This window comes from Rattus norvegicus, chromosome Y, assembly GCF_021556685.1.
Source record: "Rattus norvegicus strain SHRSP/BbbUtx chromosome Y, alternate assembly SHRSP_T2T, whole genome shotgun sequence".
NCBI classification, from domain to species: domain Eukaryota; kingdom Metazoa; phylum Chordata; class Mammalia; order Rodentia; family Muridae; genus Rattus; species Rattus norvegicus.
The window spans coordinates 38,365,969-38,390,360 of NC_141555.1; positions in this window are offsets into that span (position 1 = coordinate 38,365,969).

Consider the following 24,392-nt stretch of genomic DNA (forward strand, 5'->3'; position numbering starts at 1 on the left):
CTATTAGGAGGTTTGCCTTCTTGGAGGATGTGTGTTCCTCTGGGGGTGAGTTCTTGAAATCCTTCTCCCAGCCATGTTGGAGACAGTCTGCTCCTGGCTTCATTTAGATGAAGATGTAGAACTCTCAGCTCCTTCTCCGGCACCATGTCTGTCTGCACACTGCCATGCCCTCTGCCGTGATGATAATGGACTGACCTCTAAACCGGTAAGCCAGCCCCAATTACATGTTTCCTTGGTCATGGTGTCTCTTCCCACCAGTGGAAACCTAACTAAGATCCCAGACTGGATAGTTCATGGGATTGCTCAAATGTCCTTGGCACCATCACTCTTTTATCTTCTGCAATGGCCCAACCCAATCTCTCTCCAGTCCAGGCTGATCCTCCAGTCTTGGTTCTCACAGGACTCCCCTATACAAGGCACTTTCGCTCAGAGTCTCCTAGTGTCTACAATACCAGCAGCCATGGCATCCTATTCATTGATAGGGGGAAGTCTATTCTCCAGGACGGGGACCAAGTCTCCCATGTGGTTTTGTAGAATAGCAAAGCATCTCCAGGGACAGGGCACAGATACTGGGGTGTAGAGAGACGGCTCCGCTATGAAGAGCACTTGTTACTCTTGCAGAGGACCCAGATTCTATTCCCAGCATCCATATGATGGGTCACAGTTGAACTGTTAGCAAGTTTCAGGAGATTTATGCCCTCTCTTGGCTTCTTCAGACATCAGGAAGGCACGTGGTGCACACAGTTCTGTGTAGCCAGAATATTCAAACATTCAATAATATAAACACGTCTGATTTTTAAAAGGTATGAGCTTTGGATTATGGGCATGGGTGATGCTGAGCATGGCTCCCAACAGCTCTCTTTTAAGGGGAGGAGGGACACCAGGAGTTTGGAACCCGGTGGCTGTAGGTGAGGGAGCACAGTACGGTCATGTCAGTATAATTCCTCCTGGTTTGGAAGTGTTCATCTCACGGCTTTAATGGTGCCCATGAGGCAGAGGTCTCAGCACTGAGCTTGGAAACAGTCAGCACTGGGAGAAGTCGGCAGGTAAATGACTATGTCTTTCTTCAAAAAAAAAAAAAATTAAAGAGGTTCTTTTCCCCTAGTTTTCTGTCATCATAGAGTTCTAAAAACCTCTGTGGTCCAGATGAACTTAATTTGAAAGTCATTACAATAGAGATGGGGGGGAATGAGCTGACAGTTTATTAAGGAAATATTTGATGAGCCAAGAAAAAAATGCCAGAGTTAATATTATAAATAGGATTAATGAGCAGGTTGGCTCCAAAAATTCATAAAAGAAAATAACAACACAACACGCAGGCCCTCCTCTCTGTTGGCCTGACAGGCTTCTGACAGTGTGTCCTGATTTTTTTGTGTTAAATGGTTGAGGCTCTAGGCTTGACCACATGGCTGATGTTGTCTCTCATCTGAACTTGACAGGATAACTATGTTTTTGTGTAAACACATTCCTAATGCCTTAATCGCTTTAGCTGATTTGGGCTCGGGTGTTTGCCAGCCTGTTAGGGATGAGGAGGCTTAATGCGTTTCTACTTTAAAAACAAAAACAACAAAAATGACAACAAAAGTGGCAGCAACAACACAACCCCAAAACAAACAAACAGAAAACCAAGTTCGTATTTTTTTTAAACCACAACAAATTCATATTCACCAGAAAAGTAAACTGGAATTTATGTTGTCTGGTGGGTACTTGTTCCTCTCTCTAGAGCGCTTTTGTATTAGGGTTTCCAGAGAAACAGAAATGGTAGAAGGCATACACATTGTCTTACTTAGATTTCCATAGCTGTGAACAGACACCATAGGCAAGGTAACTCTCTTTTATTTTAAGTCTTGCTTTATTTTAATGACTGATCATGTGAGGCCACACTGAGGTCACTATGCACAGATATGAAGGAAACTTTATTTCTTGGTCTCTTCCTCTTTGGACAGAGTCTTGATGATCTCCTCCTTCTTGGCCTGGAGGTGCTCCTCCCATGCATTTTTGTGTTTCCCTGGTCTTAGACCTGCGAGCCTGAGCTTATCAGTCATGCCAGCTGTGGTGGTCAGCAGATCCTGCAGATCCTGTCCTTGTTTCCCCAACTGGCATTAGAAGCTTTCTCCACTCACATTTTGATGTGGGTTCAGTGGATCAAACCCAGGTCTTCATGCTTATGTGGGATCCTGGTTAATTTTCACTGACATCTTGATATAACTTAGAAGAGACTTGACATAGAGTCACCTGGGAAGAGAGAACCTAAACTGAAGAGCAGCCTCCATCAGATTGGCTTGTGTCCTAATGTGTGAGAGAGTGTCTCGACTGACATGTGATGACGCTGGGCTCATCCCACTGTGGGTGTCATCATTCCTAGGCCAGGGTGTCTGGGCTTCATGAGAACGGCAACTTAGCATGGGATAGTGAGTAAGGCTGTGAGAAGTATTCCTTTGTAATTCTCTCCTCGAGTTCCTGTCTGACTGCCGACAAAAGCTGGTAAGCCAAGGTGCAAGCCAAAGAAATGTTTTCCTACTACAAGTTGTATTTGAGTAGAGTGTTTTATCACAACTGTAGAGAGGCAGACTATTATGTGAGGCAGACACTTTACTGAACTAATGACCTGCTTCTTTGCAGTCATGCATTTTAAAAGAAAATCTTTCGGAATGGGCACCAAATGGCTGACTCTTTCTAGGGTGAATACAGAAAACAGATTCCACAAAACTAGGAATATATATATATATATATATATATATATATATATATATATATATATGTGTGTGTGTGTGTGTGTGTGTGTGTGTGTGTGTGTGTGTGTGTTGTTTATATATATGTGTTTGTATGTATTGTGTATATATACATAGTATATTGTACATATACAGTTAAAAGATATCACATGTGTGAAACTAAGTGTACACACGCTAATAAGTATATGTGTATTTATAAAACTATCAGTGCGTTACATGTATGTATGCTTATGTGTGCATGCATGCATGTGTGCACATGTTCTTGGTGTGCATATGCATGCGGATATATGTGTCATGCATGTCTGTATGCATGAAAGTGTATGTCTGTGTTGATTCTACTTAGTCTTGTCCTCTACGCCGTAACCGACCTGCTTCTCAGTGTCACTTTAGATGGAGCTGGGTGTCGTCTCCTTGTGGTAGGAAATGATGGACCAAAAGTGAATACGATCATAGACTGGAGACCCCAGCAGAGTTCATACACATATGTTGAAAGTGACTCTGTACTCAGTTAGAAGCAGGTACTCAGGTCACTGACCTCTTGTCTATGAGACAACAACAAAGAAGGACACATTTCCTCTCTTCTCTCCTGCCCTGGTTTCCATGAAGTGTCCTATTGCTGCTCCTCAGAGTTGCTGGTAGGACGCTCCCCTGGCTGTTGCCACAAGCGACAGACCTGCACCAGGAGAAGCCCAACTGGGCACAGCGAGTATCTGTTGGTCCCAAAATCCAGGTTAACTCCAGCAGTCCTGCTGATCATGTAACAGAGCTGTGCTGTAAGTTGTGGGGGTATAATTGATCTTTCCCACCTGCCTTGTAAACCTAGGGCCATTATCTTTCTGGTCCAGGCTTCAGATAATGGCCATTCAGCGAGTTTTGCTACTACATTGCCCTGGGATAGTGCAAAAAAAAAATTAGTAGATATTATTAAAAGGCTTTTAATCCATGAACACATAACCAGCTGAAATGGACTGAAAGTGCCATTGTGAATAAACGGAGGATGTGTGAGGTATCTTTATCTAATAACCACCATTTGCCATAATAAAGATTTCAAATCAAAGCCGATGAGTCAAGTTCCTTTCTTTAAACCTTCTTCTGCCAATAATCCTTCATATCCCTAACCCATTTTACTGCCATCTCTTCTACTGAGAGCGGAGGCAAAGGCTTTCTATTCTCCCCAATGTCCCAACAGACTCAGTACAGATTCCTTTGGGCTCTCCATGGAAGGGTACTTTTAAGGCTAAACCCGCAGGCACCGTTTGGTGGGGGGGTTGTTTGTGGTTCAATGTCCCTATTTGTGTGTCCAACTTGAGCTCAGTTCTCACATCACGTTCTCTTATCCACGTTCTCGCCCACACAGAATCATTTCAGACAATGTTGTACCCACTTTCTTTGCCTAGGTGGGGATTCTGTTCTCTTCTTGTCTCTTGGGCTTCACGGAAAGGGTCTCACCCACAAGTCCCCTGAAATAATTGACAAGGTAAAGCACATCCTCGGGTGACCAGCAGGGGTTTTCAGAGCCAACAGGCACAGCGGAAGAAATATGGGAGATTTATTAAGTCATGAAGTAGTCCCGGGACTAATAATATAAGAAAATAAAAGAAATAAACCCAGCTTAAATAAAAATGCATGCCCGCGCAAACACATAGACACACAGTCCTTCTACACAAGGATGCACAAGCACTCAGGAGTTCACAGTAAACAGACGGGTGTCATTCTGACTGTGTTCACAGCTGGCTGAACTTACTGTGGTAAAGACTGCCACCTATTTGATTATTAAACCGTGCCTTTGCATCCAGCTCAGTGATATTGCCTGGCGTCCGTGGAGTGAGTGCCAATGGAATGGTCTGTGTATATGACTGGACTACTGGCAGCCTCCTCTCCAGCCCTTCGTCTCCTTTCTCCCCTCCTTTCTTGGCTAGCTCTTTGGGTTCTTAGGCTCAAAGTAGGGCAGAGCTATGGGGAAGGGGAAACCTGGGTCCCAGGAGACAATGTGGAGCCATGTTAAGAAGGTAATTGCAGCCAGAGAGGAGATCTGGGCCCTGGGTTGGCAGCTGATATTTCAAAGGCTCTTGTCTGAGTCATTTATTGACTTCCTCTTCAGAGATAACCATAGTCAGAGAAGCAATCCTCTCTATACCCCACCAGCTGGAAAGGAACTTTCTTTATTGAATTTCCACATTTCATTTTTCATTTTTGTAATGTATGCATCATGTGTACTCATGGTTGTGTGCACATGTTTGTGGAAACTGAAAAACTGGTGTCAGTCTCGGGAACACCACCCACATCATTTGAAACAAGGTCTCCCATTGTCCTGGATCTCAGCAGTTAGGCTAGATAGGCTAGACCCTCAAGCCCCAGGATCCACTTGTCTCTACACATCAGCACCTGATTAATAATATACAATGTGCACACACACTCCCAGCATTTACTTCAAAGTAAGAGCTCTGACATATGGACTACAAAGTTAAAATAATCAAGGGACTGGATAGATAGCTCAGCAGTTAAGAGCACCAATTGCTCTTCCTAGACGTCCTGAATTCAAATCCCAGCAACCACATCGAGGCTCACAACCATCTGTAAAGGGATCTGATGCTCTCTTCTGGTGTGTCTGAAGATGGCTTTAGTGTACTCGTAAATAAAGTAAATAAAAAAGAATTGAATGCAGTGCCTTTGCGGTTTCATAGGACTGCCTCCTTCTCTTCTCTTTCTTCTTCTTTTCCTTTTCCTCCCTGTCTTCTAAGGCTTACATATACATTCATATATATATATATATATATATATATGTATATATATATATAGAATTATGTGTAGGGGTGTTTTATTTGCATGCATGTATATGTACCTTGGGCATGCCTGGAACTCTGGGAAGCCAGCAGAAGGTCTTCCCTGAAACCGGAGTTACAGATGTGTGGGGGCTGCCATGTGGGTGCAAAACATCAAACCTGAGTCCCCTGCAAGAGCAGACAGTGCTTTTAGCTGTTGAGCTGTCTCTCCAGCCCACAGTGGGGTCTCATCCTTAATGGCAGAAGGGATCGTGGCCAGTCTTTCTGATCTGGTAGGAGGTGGATGCCAGAGTGATCATGAGAACTGCTGAAATAGAAAGGAAGGATGGGGTAGAAGGCTCGTTTCCTACATCTTTAAAGGAAAAGGCATCTAGGTTTATAGTCACTGGAGAAATAGGGACAGCCTCATGCATACATCAGTCACCTATTAGAGTAAATGTCGAATGGATTGTCCTCTTCTCTGCTTTACAACACTAAAGTAAAAGGCTCATAAAATAGAAAGAAGTGCCCCCACCCTTTTAACAGAAATAACTTAGACATGCAAATATTTTGACAATTAAAGGATAGGTAATGAGAGAAACTTGATGCCTATTTTGACTGAAGGTTGGCAAGGCTTCTGTAAGCATTTTAGTTGGGAACTGCAGTGGATGTTTAGATTTGTTACCTTTGTTCTCTGTCTGGTGGCTTGCACTGCTTGAGTGCCAGCAGTCTTATGAAAATCAGAGTGATGGGTTAAGGTGGGATAACAGGAGCTTAAAAACTCGTTAATGACTAGAAATTGGAGAAGGGGAGAAGGTGGCCACTATCTGTTTAATGAGGTATGGGATTTTCCAGTCTTTTACAGTAAGATGCTGAGTTTTGTGCAGCAGGCTCAATGCTTCACTGTAGGCAATACTGTAGCCCTCTCTGTCAGATAGAAAACAAAAAACTGAAAAAATCACCACATGAGCAGCAGACAATCTCCAATACTGGGTCTTTTTATACAGCTCAGAACCCACCTGCCTAGGGAATAGTACCGTCCACAATGGGCTTGACCCTCCTAAGTCAGTGAACAATCAAACAGTTCCTCATACACATGTCCACAGATTCACAGACCTCTGGGCAGTGCCCCAGAGGAGGGGCCTTATTGAGATACTTGTGTTTCTTTTGTCTTGTGGCTATCTTCTTTCTTTCTTTCTTGACTTAGAACCTTCTATTTGGTTACTAGGTGGGGGAAGGGACACCCCACAGGAAATGTACTACAGAGTCCAGGTTCACCTCTGCCTCTTGTCCTCTTGGCCCTCTAAGAAGCGTTAAGTTCCTCCTCTCTTTCTGTTCCCACTGCTAAACGTTATAACCACTGTCTCATTAGCACTCTTTCTTGTACATGGAATAAGGACAGAAGTGACTGTGTCATCTTCAAGGTGATGCGACTGTCCTTCCTTCACTTGAGCCTGCCCAGGTCACTGTGGCTTACAGTGATAGAAGTGTCAGAAGCTGCAAGCACAGGCTCCTGAGAATCTGTGAGTCATCTTTCCACCCTGCTGCCCCATGGAATCTGTTCTACTTTCCTTTCTGTGGCTGTGATAAAATGCTTGGATGGAGAGTAGTGTAGGGGAGAAAAATATTTTGACTTCAACTTTCATGTCAGGGAGGGGAGTCAGAATAGGAACTACAGCAAGGTCTTGAGGCTGATGCCACCAAGGAACTCTGCTTGTTGGCTTGCTCCTTCTCAACTAGCTTTCTTATACATCTCAGAACGACCTGCCTAGGGAATGGTGCAGTCCACAGTGGGCTTCGCCCTCCTAAGTCAGTCAACAATCAAGGCAATTCCTCATAGGCCTGTCCAGAGACCAAAACAATAACAAAATAAGACATTTGCTAAGCCCCTCTCATGTGTATGTGTGCCTGTCCGTCTGTCTGTCTGTCTGTCTGTCTTTCATTCTCTTCAAGTGATGCTGAGTTGATCTGAGGTTATACTTAACCAGTTTATGCTAGCTGCAGCATGCATCTTTCTTTCTTGATTCTGTAGACTCATAAACGGTGCAGACATGTGCCCCGTGGTGAATCATACTCGACTCTCACCAGGAACTGATTTAGATGAGATTTTTGATTCAGGAGTGAGTCAGCACTCTAAAGTACTTGGCTATGAAAATGATAAGCGTTTTGGATGCCAGAGGGTAGAATTGGATTGAGTTGTGTTCTCTTTAAAAAGATACTCTGACATCTGTTATGTAAATGGCATGGTGGGTTCCATGGGAAGGATGAGGAGACAAATTACTCTTCAGAAAGAACTTTATGAGGAAAAGGTCAGCACCACAGACAGCCATTACAGCCATGATCAGGACCTGAAGCAGCAGTGAAAAACCTATGGCTCTGATGAGGAACTTCCTTAGGAGAGATGGTCGCCAAAGGGAGCTGTTTTATCCTCACTCTTTCGGCTCCAGTGTCTCAGCATGGGCAGCAACAGCATTTGTTCTGGGAAAAGTGAGGTCTGACAGAGTTCCGGAAGGGGCCCTTCTGTACCTTACACACTCTGGAAGACCAGTGTTGCAGCTGGTCCTAGTTGGGCTCTGCTCCCTGCTGGGGACAGAGTCTACTGAGTGAGGCCGGAGATGTGGAACATAATCCCCCATCAATTATTTTAGATGTGTTTACTTTTTCTTATGCATCGCCTTAGAACAGGCCTGTTTATCAAGGACCACTGGTCCGTGTAATTCATCAGCTAAGGAAAATGCTCAAATGGTTTTCTTTCAGACTAGCAGGATTTTAAAAGGTGGTTATTTAATTACAGGCTACTCTTTAGATGGACAGATAAGCCTAAAAGAGCATTTTATTTAGTGGGGGAATGACACCTGAGGCACAGCAGATGTGTGTGTGTGTGTGTGTGTGTGTGTGTGTGTGTGTGTGTGTGTGTGGTGACATCAGTAACACTGTCAATTTCTCCCTGTCTTTTCTTCAGGTTTGATGCTAACTTGGAACTTTTAATTTGACTTGAACCTTTCCCCTACACCTTTGCCTCCTTCCCTTTCCCTCATACATCTCTCCTTTTCTCCATCCTCTAGGGATTGACACCAGCTTTCTGTTCACAGGGTAAGAAAGTTCAAGTCTTAAAGATGCAGCTAGTCTTTTCTGTACCCTACAGGCTGCAATCAGAACATGTCCACCTCTGAATTAGTTCTGCTGATAAAAGAGACACTCTGTTCTGAGTGTAAGCACAGATCCATGTGGAGGTGGAACCATTTTTGTGAGAGAATATCCCTTGGGACACTGAGAAACACACACAGCAGAAGGCAGGGCATGAAGGTTGCAATAGACCATATCCTGATGGGGACTGGGAAGATAGCTCAGTGGGCAAGAGAATTTGCTCTGCAAGCCCGAAGAGTTCATATTCTCTCTGCACCTTTGTAAAACTCCATGCATGGCTAATCATGTCTTTAACATTGTAGGGTGGAGGCTAGTGGATTGCCAAGAGCATCCTGGCCAGCCACACTAGTTAAAATGGTTGGCTGTGGTACACTGAAAGACAGAGAATAGTGAGGAAGAGAATGCACATTCTACTCTTCTCTGCACGTATGTACATATTTATGTGCCCTCACACTTGGGAAAAGGCACTCAACTCCTACACACACATGAATCCCACAACCACACCCCTGTCGAACCCTGATTTCAGCCGCTCTATAACCTATGTGACTGAGTATTCTAGCAACACAAAATTTTACATTCTCCTTGTCTTGTAAACCCCATTTTCTGTTCCGTTTACAAACACAAGAAACTAAACTTATGATTTCCCAGGCTTGGGATGGTGTGTCATAGCTTTTGGTCTTTCTGGAACAGCATTTGTCTGTCAACAGAGGGACTTCAACAGAGGGGTTTTCCAACTTACCCTCAGTGACAGGGAGCCATTTGAGGGTTTTAACCGGGTGACTGGCGTGCTCATTTTTCCTTTTGAGAAATAGATTGGACAGAATGTATAACATCACTTGGTTACAGGATGAACAACACATCAGAGCCTGGGAACAGTAAACTGATTGTCACTGAGGTTTTCTGTATGTGGTGTATGTTAAGAGAGTGAATCTGAGAGAGAGAGAGAGAGAGAGAGAGAGAGAGAGAGAGAGAGAGAGAGAATGAGCTTGATCTTAAAATATCTGTTCAATGTATAATGTGATCAGAATATTACACCTCATACTTCAAATGTATACAGTCTCCATTTATCAAGCTTACTCGATAAATCTCAAAAAGAAGGGTAAAGGGGAGTTGGGACAGAAAGTTCTCAAAGGGGCTAGGGAGATAATCTAGCAGTTAAGCACTTACTCCCCAGAAACTTACATAGATGCCCCGTGGATGTGAAGACCATCATATAATTCTACCTAGGAAGGCAGAGGCATGATGCACAGAGCAAGCTGTCTGGAAAGACATACCAAAAGGAGCTTTGCTTGTGAGTGGGAGTTGCTGCCACAGTGAACAAGACAGACAAGACATTAAGGATATTTACTGAATGTATCTTGGGCTTTCACATGTGTGTGCATGCACATGTGTTAACTGGGTGACTAGTTATTTCTCTCTCTCTCTCTGTCACACACACACAGAGTCTCTCTTATATATATACACACACACACACCTTTCCTTCCCAGCTCCCGCTCCCTCATTGACAACTCTGAAACTAATTATTTATTAACAAATTCCTAAGCCACAAACTTTGGCTCATTCCCAGACTAACTTATTTAATCCATTCAAACTATTCTGTTTACAGAAGTGAAATTAAATTAAACTGTTTTCACAAAACATTTCGAACTTGCCTGGCTCACTGTTGTTAGAGCTTAAGTCTGAAATTTCCCCAGGGTCTCAGCTGTGGGAACACTTTGTCTCAAGCTGATGGCACTGTCTAGGAAGGTTGTGGTTCCTTTCAGACATTGCCCAACAGAAGTAGGTCACTGGGGATAGAAGGAGGGAGCTGGCTGTTTCAGACTGAACTCTTGGCTGCCTGATCCACCCAAATATAAGCAGGGCTCATTCAGCCTCTCAGTGACACAGATCAATACACTGTTGCCATGTGGTCATTGCCAGGACAGTCTGAACCCAATGACTGTGACTGTGTCACCTAAAGAAACCTCTATTCCTTTATTTTGATTGTGTCATGAATTTTGACACCTTGACATAAAAATAATGTAAGAGTACATCTGTGTGTGTGTGTGTGTGTGTGAGAGAGAGAGAGAGAGAGAGAGAGAGAGAGAGAGATACAGAGAGACAAGAGATAGAAAGAGACCGAAAGAGGAAGAAATTGCATTACATTAAGTACATATAATTTGCTTGTTGAATCATTAGGCAGTCAATTGGTTTGATTTATGTTGAATATTTGAATTCTTTAGAGTCATACAGCCTTATATTATGTAGCTAAAGCTAATAGTCTAAATTTTCTATTAAATAATAAATTGTCTTTATCCTTGAGAATTTCATACATGTATACAATGAAAAACCTCTTCCATTTCAGCCTCTGCTCTCCCGAAATTCCCTGCCAATAAACATCCCTCAAAATTCATATCCTCTTTCCCAACCGATAACCACTAAGCCCAATTAACATTGGTTATGTACTTATGGGTGTGTGACCATCTACAGGAATGTGGGAATTCTACCAGTGACCAAACCCTCAGAGAAGAATGATTCTTTTACCCCAGCAGCCATCAGCACCCGAAAAGCTCCTCAGTAAGGGATTCTGTCTAGCTGGTGGTTCTTTATAGACCTATGCAGATGACCATAGCGGCTGTGAGCTCACGATTTCAGCAGCCATGTCATGTCCTGAAGGCAGCGAACCACAGCCCTTCTTCACACCCTCTGGGTCTTACACCCTTCCCACCTCCATGCCCAAGATGTTTCCCGAGTCCCAGAAGTTAAATGAGACTGACTGTTCATCCATAAATGGGGCATCTTTATTGCTTTCCACGGTAAACTGCTCTCTAAGAAACTTTATTTTAGGACTGGAGAGATGGCTCAGTGGTAGAGAGCACTGACTGCTCTTCCAAATGGCCTGAGTTAAATTCCCAGCAACCACATGGTGGCTCACAGACATCTGTAATGGGATCTGATGCCCTCTTTGGTGGTGTGTCTGAAGACGTGACAGTGTTCTCACATACATGGAATAAATAAATAAAGCTTTAAAAAATAATCTTTATTTAAATTTTTACTGGAACCAGAAACTTTTTTTTATTAACCTTTATAATATTTACACACACACACACAAACACACACACACACACACACACACACACACACACAGAGAGAGAGAGAGAGAGAGAGAGAGAGAGAGAGAGAGAGAGAGAGAGAGAGAGAGAGAGAGATTGATCTAAAGGACTAAAATATACTCCTATGTCAAACATAAAGGCCAGACACTTGTCAACAGGATGGTAGAGAGTTAATGGTGGAATGACCATGGAGCCTCCAGAAGGCAGGAACCAGAGACAGTGGCTCTAGCAGGTAGGGCATCTACTATTTTTCAATACCTTCATGACCAGGATTGGTGAACTGCAGACTAGCCATGTGGCTGTTAGCCTGGAAATTGCACTTTGTTTGGAGACTGAAGTGTGCTGCCCAGGCTGCCTTGGTTCCCTCTCACTTCTATGATACCTAGGAGAGTAGGAAATGTTTCACCAAGTTCAGTGAAGGTTGTGAATCTGGAAGCTTGTGCTAAAACTGGACACTTAAAAGTTACTAGTTACTAGAAATTGTGTTTAAATTTAAAAATCATTTCCTCACTTGTGTGGGCTCACCCGACATGTGTAGGCAGTGCTTACTGATTGATCATGGTGCAGTACACTTCCGACCTCACACAGACTCTGACAAGGATTACTTCCGGTGCTGTGTGACTTATTTTTTCTCCTTCCAATGAAGGTGCAGACTTGAGCCATTTCCGGTGTCAGCACTTAAATCACATACTTCCGGTTTCTCACAGGCTTCCAGCATCTAGGTTGAGTCCTTGATTGTTTTCTCTGACCAAATTATATGGGATTAAATTCATAGACCCCATGAATCTATAGTGGCTTCTGTGAACTCTGTGTTGTTATTATCTTTTCAAATCCTCTTAGTTCTTGGCCGAGTTGCTGACAGTTGCCTTGCTCTGTGAACTGGCTGCCGTCGTTCTATTACAGCGATTTGATCGACATTTCGCCTTCATTTTTTTCTTCTCCTAGCTCCATTTTCTGAGAAAGGCTATTTCTCTCTGTGCACATGGCCTCAGTTGTTGGACGCTACCTCTTAGGACGTCTCAGGTCCTTCCTTTGAGTCTCTGCATCCCTGCCGACAAGGACCTAAAGTCTTTGAAACAAAATTCAGTAACTCCACGGTGGCTTTTTCATGCCTTTGACAAATCCGAGGACAAGTCTTTCCACTAGCAGCTATTCACACACGTTAAACTCTTAAGTCGAGATATCCAACTTGCGTTTTAATCCTAATATCAACAAACACATGAGTTACCAGTAGATTTATTGAAAGAATCAAGTATCAGTTTGGACACTCCTTTTTCTCTCTCTCTCTGGAACACAATTTTTCCCCTTTGAAAGCTAAAAATTCTAATTCTATTCAAATCCATTAACAATCCACGTTATTCTTAATTTTTTGATGGGAATGACTTTAGTTATCTACCGACTGACCTGCTCCATCCCCCTCTTTCCATGACTAAAAGAAAGGCTATTTTAAAAACAGTTCTGCCTAATGAAAACCTAGTTTTTTCTTTTGTGAAATATTATTTCTTGACTTCCGTTTTTTTTTAATTCCAATAAGGCACCAACTGTTGTATAGATGTCTCTCCCGCCCCATATTACTTTATTCTTTGGAAAACATGGGGTGAACCCCCTCTATGCTCATTATCAAATGCTTCTGATTCGATTTGTGGACAAAAGCAATCTACCATCTGCCTTTTTCTAGTGCTGTTCCTTTTCAGAGAAACAGAAACACCAAAGCCTGCCTGAGAATTAGGATTTTTTAAAAGTCTCATCTAATTGTGGATTCCAATTTCCAAAGTTGACATTCATTAAGGGGAATGGATATGAACTTCCCATCATGGTTTGGAAGTGTATTATTATTTCTTGTTATATTTATTTTCCCTTTGTGACTTGAGATGTAAGCTACCCACAGAAAAAAAGAGCTATCTAACCAATTTCCCATCTTTCCCTCTCTGTAAGTTGAGATTACTAAGGCTGAAGAGGAGAATAAAGTAAAATGAAGTGAGTCTGCAGATGTTGTCCACGTACTTCCTAAAACAAGAAACAGGGAGAGACATGTTCCATGAACATGTGTGTCAGATGGACCAATGAAACTCCAGGGACCCTGGCTAGATCTAAAATCCATGTAAATGGTGTTTGTGTGTGTGTGTGTGTGTGTGTGTGTGTGTGTGTGTGTGTGTGTGTGTGTAAACCTGGGTGTATACGTATATGTATATATGTATGTATGTCTTAGGGTTTTACTGCTATGAAAAGAAACCATGACCAATGCAAATCTTACAAGGACATTTAGTTGGGGCTGGCTCAAAGGTTCATAGTTTCAGACTATTATCATCAAGGCAGGAGCATGACAGCATCTAGGCAGGCATGGTGCAGGAGGAGCTGAGAGTTCTACATCTTCATCTGAAGGCTGTTAGAACACTGGCTCCCAGGCAGCTAGGGTTAGGGTCTTAAAGCCCATGCACTCAGTGACACACCTTCTCCAATAAGGCCACAGCCGCTCTAAAAAGGCCAAACCTCCTAGTAGTGCCACTCTTATTTGGAACTATTTGTCTTTAAACTTGAAACTTATTCATAAAACTGTTCAATGGACAACAGGTAACTTTAATGAAGTAAATACAGAAGTATTAGTAAAATAGACAGGAAGATGTGTGCCTCAGTTACTGTTCTATTGTTATGAAGAGATATCGTGACCAAATCATTTTATGACAGGAAACATATAATTGCGGTCTTAAAGTTTCAGAGGGTGAGTCAATGGTCCATTGTGGTAGACACCATGGCAGCAGGTTGGCTGGCAGGCAGGCATGGCTGGAGTAGTTCCTGAGATCTCACATTTATTCAAAATCCTAAAGTATGTTTTTTTCTTTTTTTTTCTTTTAAAAGAAATCAAGTAATGAGTGTCCATCCCATTTGGTAGTATAATTTATCGTTACATTTCATTTCTCAGATTTCAGGGTTATTTGCATAACAAGTATACAATCAAGCTGTAACTCTCCCATAAACCAAAGGCATCATATCTCCCCTTTCTACTTGATTATCCACATACTTGTTACGGAAACATATCCCTTCATCCTGATTTAGTTCAAAGCATGGGAAGCTATTGATGTGCAATTAATTGCTATTCATAATGGGATAAAACAGAAGCCAACGTGATTGAGTCTATTTTGCTGGGAGCTGAAGATTTCCCTTCCATTCAAACGTGATAAATATGATTTTAACGCAAGATTAGAAACCCCAACAAAGCCTTTAGTTTATATTTGTTTCAGTATTTCCAGATCATTCTCTGTGATACACAGGAACCTAGAGGAGGAGAATTGTGTGGAGTCACTGACACACACTCAACAAAGGATTTGTTTGCACAATAAGGAGATATATCCTGTCCTCTGAGAGTTGGCGCCAGGGCTCCCTATGATCTAAAAGTCCTCAGGATCCTTGGATGAAATGACACTGCATTTGCATATAACCTATACAAGCCACTTGTATACTCTCGTCTTATTTATATGTGTGTGTTTGTGCATATGTGCATAGAGACATGTAAGTTCAGAGGCTGGGGGAGTGTAGAGCATGTTCTGCTCCTTCACTATCTACTTTATTCCCTTCTGACAGGGTTCCTTCCTGAACCTGATGTGAGGCTCACTGTCAGGAAGCCCCATCATCCTCCTGTTCCCATACAAAGCACTGGTGTTTGAATGTGTGACTACACACTTGGCTTTACCTCTCTGCGTCACCCCAGATCCTCCTACATTTTAAATAATCTCTGAATTACTTTTGTTTTTAATGGAATGAAGTCATGAGTGTCTGTTATTTAGGAGATGACAAGAAAAATGGTTTGTATGTGTTTAGTACAGATATGGTATTTTAAAAACCACTTTTGTTAGTTCCTTGAGAACTTTGTACATTATATAATGATAGAATTTACTTCTCACTTCTCTTCCTAACTCCTCCCAGATCCATCCACACCTAATCCCTTCTCCCAAATTCAAGCTCTCCTTCTCCCCTCTGTAATAACCCACTCAAGTCATTTATCCTGCCCATAATTTCATGGGCATTGGGCAATCCACTGGAGACTGGCCAGCTTTTCACTAGCTATATCTTTGTAGAAAATTTACTCTCCCTTTCCTGTCAGCTAGGGCTGAGGGATAGTGGTCCTCTGGTGTATAGAAGACACACCTTTGTTCTGTTTCTCGCTGTCATCTGTATCTTATATTTCCACTCCCTCTAAATTGAGGGTTCCTAAGACTCAACTCCCTCCCTTTTGCCCTCTCTCTGTGAGTCTGTGTATATGTGTATCTATATTATTGATGTCCCATTTTATATTCAAACCAACACATGGTGGGGGGCGTCTTTACAATTGACTGCTGAAGGTATCTCACCCCAGACAAAATGCCGCAATGCAGACATGGTGTAGCTCAGTACCAGAAAGAAATAGGAGATGTTGAGAAACTAACCCAATTGTTTCTAGTGTGAGGTGAATTTTAGACCTCTTACACAACCTTCTGTCCCTACACTATGGGTTTAAGATACACATTATCCCAGTACAATGTTCAAAGGTGGGACTATGAAAAGCAATTGGATCCTGTGGGCTGTAATCAATGAGTTCATCTGTTGATGAATGTGTATGAAGGTGGCCGGAAACTAGGAGATAGGAAATTAAGGGACTTGGTCATTTGGGACATGTCTAGGAGGTTGTTTTTTTTTTTTGTCTTTGGTGTCTTCCTGTGTTGGTGCTTCTTGGATTCCAGTGAGGTAAGCATTTGAGCTCTATCATGCCGCTTTCATGGTCATGTGACCATGGGTTGAAACCTATGAAACCATGAACAAAAAGAAGTTTGTTTACTATGTGAGTTGCTAACCAACTTGTAAGAGTGATGAATGGGATTAACATGAAAGTGGCCAAAAGTGAGTCTGACCATTCCATGCCAGGTCCGGATTTGATGTAGGACGACCCATGACTTAATCCTTTAAATTCTTTTTCTGGAGGCTGCACACTTAGAGAAGACCCAATGTTTCCCAAGTGGTTTTATCCAGAAGATTCTGCCAATATATCTGTTGTCTTAGCAAATCAAGAACCTTGCTGCTTCCCGCTCTGGTCCTTCTCCTGACTTCACTTCTGTGTTTTTAATAAACTTCGATATCCTATGAACTACGGGGAAATGAGTATTAAAAAAGGAAGGAAGCTATAAATTTTACTTTAAAATCATTAAACTACACAGTTAAAATAAATGGATTTTTTAAGTATGCAACGTATACTTCAATAAAGCTGCAGAAAATGCTTGGCCAACTGTGAGGCTTGTCGTGTGACTTTCTATTTGTCATAGTTCCTATGGCTTTGCTCTTACTAGTAGTGTGTTTCATTACAGATGACTCAGACACCAGTGTAACCATGCAGGGAGAACACTCCATTTCGTCAGGGAAAAAAAAATCAAGTCAAATTCAATGGCTTTCTCGATGAGGGTTTTTCTGGTCACAGCTGAGTTGGCTGGAAGTTGGACAGCTATTGGCTGAGAGCAAAGATAGAGAGAGCACAATGTTTATGGGAATAACTGAAGGTTGTGCTCACGATATGGCCTGAATTTCATGGAGTGCAATTGCCGAAGCTCCAGCAACTGATGGAGCTGAGGCCTAGGACCATTGGAAGGCTGTCATTAAATGGTTTGTGATGTCACAGCTGAGTGTGAGATAAGGCTAGATGAAGTGGAAAAATTTTGGTTTCTTTGGAAATCACTTGTGTCACAGGATGTTTTTCTGGAAGCTATGTTTGGAGAGGATGTTTTGCTGAAGCAGACACATGAGAAGGCATGTGATATTTCGCTGGAGCACAAGCTTGAAGGGGGAAAGGATGTTAACGGAGAACATAAATGTAATCCCACAGAGAGAGAGGACATTTTTACATTGCTAAACCTTGCAAGGCTTCGATGTTCTTTGCTGATCTTCATACCATAATGAGAAATGCACAAAAGGATCTGTGCTATCCGGGCTGCTTCTGGCTGCTTCTGCTGCTTCTTGTTGTTTTGTTAGAGCCTTGTGGTCTCTGCCAGATCAAGGCACTGCTACTGATTTGTGTTTTGCGTTTGCTATTCGACAGTACTGCAAAATGAAGATTGGAGTTGCCTGAAAGAATTACTTCTATATAGGTACACAACTCTCTCACTTTTCCTATAAACTTTCTCTCTCTACTACCTCTGGTTGGTGGGCTATAAGGGTGGTTGAAGTGTTTAAGAAACCTAAATAAAGTAGGTTTTGAAAAAATATAAGCCTACAGATAGATTCATGGGTTTTGAGAAAGGGCTATGTCTCCTGCTGAGAGGAGATGATATGTAGGTTGTGACTTTTTGGTTCTCTGGTCTACTGTGACCCATTACATGGCCAATGACTGACAGTCTCCCAGTAAGTGTAACACACATTAAAATGCTTTTGCTTGGCGTTGGGAGCTGTAGAATATATTCATTTATTGTCACATATACTCGAGTATTCATGTTGGTGACAGTAGTGACTCTTCAGTTCTCCCATACAGGGAAGTGGGTCTATACACTGAGATAAGAGAATGGCTGGTGGTGAGTATGTAACATGGAGTAAGAGAAACATTACAGTGCTGGGTCTCTCGCCCCCCTTTTTTTTCCCAACTTGAAAATCTGGTCTCAATTGAGAAGAGAGAACAATTCAAGAACTGCCTCCATTAGATTAGTTTTGGGTAAGCCTATGGAACATTTTCTTGATTAATGATTGTTGTGGGAGGGCCCACCATTGTGGGCAAGTTCATCAGTAGTCATGTATAAAGAGAATAGCATTTTAGGCTGTAAGAAATAGTAATGGAGCAAGCCATGGGGAGTGTGGCAATTTGAATAAGAAAGGCTCCCACAGTCATATATTTGTATATTTAGTTAACAGGGAGTGACAGTATTTTCAAGGATTAGAAGCATTAAGAGGTGTGCCTCATTCAAGGAAGTGGGTGTGTCTACAAGGGTGGGGTTTGATTTTTCAAGAGCCCATGCTTTACCAGAGTTTCCCTCTCTCTCTCTCTCTCTCTCTCTCTCTCTCTCTCTCTCTCTCTCTCTCTCTCTCTCCTTACAGAGGAGTAGCTCTCTATTACTCCAGTGTTATGCTCCCTCCTATGATGATGGACCAGATTTCTGAAACTGTAAGCTAGCCTCCAATAACATGCTTTCATTTAAAGTAGTTGCCTTGACCATGATCTCTCTTCACAGCAACAGAACAATGACTGAGACAGGGAGCAAGCCAACAAGCAGTGTTCCTTGTTACCGCTTCAAGCTCCAGTTCTGGTTTCCCTCAGTGATGATCTGAAACCTGTGAGGCAAATAACCCTTTCCTCCCCAAGTTAGTTTTGAACATGGCATTCATCACTGAGAGAAGCAAGCAAACTAGAACTTCACAGGTCAGTACATGAGCAAGTCTTACCTTTAAATTAAAACAAAGTGTCTATACCTTTCTATTTGTGGTTATGAGGTAAGAGTCTGTGGCTTTACTAGACACACTGTTTCTATAAGAAATTGTCTTACTTAGGGTTCCTATTGTTGTAAGGAAACGCCATGACCAATGAGCAAGTTACAGAGGAAAAGGTTTATTCAGCTTACACTTCTATATTGCTGCTCATCACCAAAGGATGTTATGGCAGGAACTCAAACAGGACAGCATCCTGGAGGCAGGAACTGAGGCAGAGGCTATGCAGTGGCACTGCTTACTGTCTTGCTCCTCATGTCTTGCTTAGCTTGCTTTCTTATAAAACCCAGGACCACCATCCTAGGAATGGTGCCCCTCACAGTGGGCTGGACCCTCCCCCACCAATCACTAAGAAAATGCCCTACACTTGGATCTTATGGAGGCATGTTCTCAACTGAGGCGCCCTCTTCTCTGATGAATCTGGCTTGTGTCCAGTTGGCATAAAATCAGGGTGGTGGTTAGAATGTGATTGTCCCATGGGAAGTGTGGCACAAGTAGGAGCTGTGGCCTTGTGTGAGTAGATGTGGCATTGTTGGGGGAAACATATCACTGTGGGGGTGATAGGCTTCTTGTCCAGCACCATGTCTGCCTACACGCTTCCATGATTCCTGCCTTGATGAAAATAGACTGAACTTCTGAACCTGAAAGCCTGCCCTAATAAAATGTTGTCCCTTGGGGTTGGGGATTTAGGTCAGTGGTAAAGCGCTTGCCTAGGAAGCACAAGGACCTGGGTTCGTTCCCAAGTTCTGAAAAAAAAGAACCCCCCAAAAAATGTTGTCCCTTATAAGTTGCCTTGGTCATGGTGTCTTTTCGCAGCAATGAAACCATCAGACAACCAGCCAGTATAAAAACACCCAAATAGCAGAATTAATCAACGATAGAATGTATTTACAAATCCTGCAGTGAGAAACTTATTCTTGAGGGAAGAAACAGCAATGAATGTGTCCAAGATAAGGTTGCCTCCAAAGAAATTCTTGGAGTGTAGATGTGGCTCAGGGAGACCCTATGGAGTGCACAGGGGCTTCTCTGAAGGAATCAGCTACATGGTCAGGAACCGCAAAACATTTTAAAGTCACAGCAAATGGCATAGGAAAGACCTCAGCACCTCTGCATTGGAGGAACCATCAAGAGTTTTCTGAGGATAAGCTTACATGTGAGTAAAAGACGGGAGCTTCCTGGGGCTAGATAGGGTAAAAGGGACCACAGGTGTGTATGAAGCCATCCAGTTGAAGGAGAGCCAGGCAAGACAAGTGCAGGAGCTCTTTGTGGTCATCTAGGGGCATTGAGAAGAGACCTCAAAAATATTACAGGATGCAACAGAGACAAACAGTGCTCAGGCAATCTAAACACAGGATCCACATAACACCTGACAGAAGCTCACGCCATCCTCATGTTCTCATTTAAATTACTTTTTTCTGATCATACAAAATAATGAGCGTTATGATACTTTCAGGAATCGATAGATATAGACTTAGTTTGTCATTCACTATTCTCGAGTTACTCCTCGTCAAAATGTCCTCCGGGGAAGCCTCCACCTAACATCCACCTTCTGTAGTGATGGTTTGGCTGTTCTTTAAGGAACCAAAGAGACCAATATGGATGCGGCCCAAGTTCAACTCATTCTAGACCCTTTCTGTTCTTCCTGGGTCTCCTGCTTCACTTTTTGAGAACTCCATCTTGGAATTCCCTCGTCCCTCAGTGTCCTCTACTCCCTCATGTGTTCTTTAGTCTTTCTTCCACATCACCATCAATTTACTCTTTCTTACCCTAATCCTGGTCTCTTCTCTGCATGTGAAGTTTGGATTAATTTAAAAAGACGACATTAGGGGCCTGGATTGATAGCCAATGGATCAAGAGCTCGTCTGCTTTGAAAGAGGGCCTGGATTTGTTCTTTGAGCTCATGTCCAGTGGCTCCCAACCACCTTTAATTCCAGCTCCAGGAGACCTGACTATTCTTGTCTCTGTTGTCTCCTCTATTCATGCCCTGCCCCCACCCACATAATTAAAAATAACACATCTACAGATGAGAAACAGGTTTCAATAGGATTCGTTAGTCAAACAGAACCTGATCTTCTCTGATTCTGAGTCTGCTTGGATCAGTTTATTGGGTTTCCCCTTGAATTCCAAGACCACCTCCCTGTTACCTTCCACTCTTTCCCCAACTGTCCTTTTCTCCCTCAAACTTCACCTCTGAGAGTCTATCTATTCCTGGCCCCTCTCTACTGCTTCCTAAACATCCATCTTTTTTTTTCCCATGTGATTCCTACTCCTCTAAGCCTCATCTCCAGTTCTTTTCTCTCCCTAAAGACCAGACCAGCTCAGTCCTGTTAGTTTTAGCCTATGTGACATTAGACTTGCTCTTCACAGCCTTGAATTTTCCGTCTTCCTCTCGATGTTCCATCCACCAAAACCCATCTCCTCCACCAAAGTGTTCACACACAATACGTCACATCGCACATTTTAATTTTTAGATCAAAAACAAATTCCACTGGAAAAGATACTGGGGTTGTCAAAGGCCTTTGGGTATCTGAAAAACAGAAAAACAAACATTTTCCCCCCAATCCTATAAATTCTCTATGTTCCCTACACTTTGTGAATTTCACCTTAACGGATCTTTACCATCAGATTATAGACGTAGATGCGGACGTCGCCATCAAACTTGATGAAGTACATGGAAGGCTTGACTAGAACTTGATAAATGACCTTGCCGATCTTTTTGGACCCGTCGCTTCTGGTGAACTGCACACATTGACCTGTTAAGATGTCGATGTCAACGTCTGAGTTCACCTCTGCTGGAGTAATCTCTAGAATTATACGAAGGTTACCTTTTGTGTAATCATCCAGGAGCTGATAGACGTATAGGAGTGGATCTTTCTCATAGGTGATGTGAAACCAGTGCTTCATGATCGGCACCTGGGCTAGGACCACCCCCCCCTCCAGTTGTCCTTAGAGCCATGTTTGCCTTCAAATTTATGCTCCACAGCTCGGCCAACCATGGCACTTGAGAGATGGGCGTCTTTCACTTGAGGAAACACTACTTTGTGAGTCAAAACTTTAAGCTTTAAAATCCTCTTATTCCTGTGAAGTTCCAGTCCGTAGACACAATCAATTACATCATACTTGACCAGATAGAGAGAGGGATTTGTTGGCAGTTGATCTAGAACGATGGCCTTCCATTGGGTGATGGGCTCATCACCTTCCTTCTATCCGTGAGAAATTCTGCAGTCCACAATGTTCCCCAGGGCCTGCGGAGAAGGCCTTCTCCTCCTCCGCTTCTGGAAGGATGGTGTGCTCATCCTCCTCAGAGACATCCTCTTCTTCTTGACTGTAGACCTAGTGTGGTAGGCCACGGCACTCCTGGTCCACTGTCTTGTGGCTATCGTTCTGTGTTCAGGCTTCATACTTGTACATGGCCTGGGTTTGAAGAGCTCGCCTGCTTAAACCAGACACAATGCTGTTGCCTCTGTAATATGAGTGCCTGCAAGAACAATGGGGTTGTGTTGGGGGAGGGCGCTGGACAAAGGCTCTTGAGAAAGAGAACTTTGGAGCAGGTGAGGCAGGCGATGGTAAGCAGGTTTGAGCATCTGTATCTAATTCTGACATATTCAGAAGTTCATAGGAGGGCTGGGCAATGGTGGAGCAGACCCATAATTCCAGCACTCGAGAGGCAGAGGAAGGCAGACGTCTGTGAGATCAAGGTCAGCCTGGTCTACAGAGTTAGTTCTGGGATAGCCAAAGCTACCCACAGTAAAACCCTGTCTCAAAAATCAAAATCTAAATTTCAAAGGGAAATGAACAAATGTTTCTGTACAGCTCAGAATAACATAAATTCAGACACATTTTTCATCCCGTGGCACTTTGCTTCTGCTGAAGAACCTATCCTTGAATGGCTAGGTCAGTGTGGGATTAAATGTCCCTGTACCCCACTTTAAGCAAGCAGAACAGAGAAAGGATAGCAAAGGATCCAGACCAGTCCACTGGCTTTCTGTATTGTGCATCCTGACCCAGACCCTAGTTTATTCAGCAAAGCTATTGCATCTTCGACCGCAACAAGAGTCTTTTGTCTAGGCAACAACACCCATTTAGAAATAATATCTCCTGTGGTTGGGATTTAGCTCAGTGGTAGAGCACTTGCCTAGCAAGCAAAAGTTCAGTCCTCAGCTCCAAAAAAAAAAAAAAAAGAAAAAAAAAGAAATATTATCTCCTAAAATGCTCTGACACAGAGAGGAGCTTTGGCATTTTAGTAGAGTTATGAATTAGATATTGTTAGCAAAGGATATTAAACTCTGGAGACTGACTAGCCTAGACCATCCGCCTAGCCCTCAAACGTAGGAGACATTAGAACATACGGTTACTAGCTGTACGAGGGAAAACTTTTAGCTTTCTGGGCTACAAGGGTCCCAGTTATCTTCTAAACCTATTTTCCGAAAGAAAATGTCCTAGTCGCCCAGATTCTGTCTTCTGAAACCGGTCAGGCAACAAATCCCTGTTGAACAATTGTGGGGTTCAGGAGCTGAACTGGCTTTCACACACCGCTACCAAGATAGTGAACCCACCTTCAAGGAGTCTAGCTCCTCCAATGGAAGAGATGCGGAACCTCCGCCCAGTGCTCTGTGACATCATCCAGGCTCTGCTTATGTCATAGAAGCCCTCTCAGCCCAGTTCCTTCCCTAGTTACGCTTAGAAACTTCCAGCATCTAGGTTTTAGCTTCTCATGTAGTTTCAAATATAAATATCCCAAAATAAAATAAAATCCCCACTAAAATATTCTGATGACTCGAGTCACAATCTTCCCAAGTAGCTCTTTTCATGCTTTCTTTTTTTCTGAAAAAGTCTTTTGTTTCTGAGTCACCAACATCCTTGGTGGTTATTTTCACAGCTCCTATCTTTCCTTTGGATATCTTTAAGTCATTCTCCGTATCAGAAATATTGCTTGCCTCTCTCTCCGAGGCAGGCCACTGGATAGCACACCAAAATTAGCTTTATCAAAACCCACAATTAGAGGAGGGCCATTTTTATTCAAACAAAGCTGGAATTTGACAGCATTAAATACCTTGTATTGAAGTCAATGGCAATCATGAATTATGGATTCTTATCAAAGAGCGAGGAAAAATTTACTCCTGGACCTGCTTCCACAGTCGGGATAAACTTATGACAAAACCAATATCGACATGTCATATTTTAAATGTCTCTAAAATTTACCAGCACTTCTGGTTACAAGGAATTTA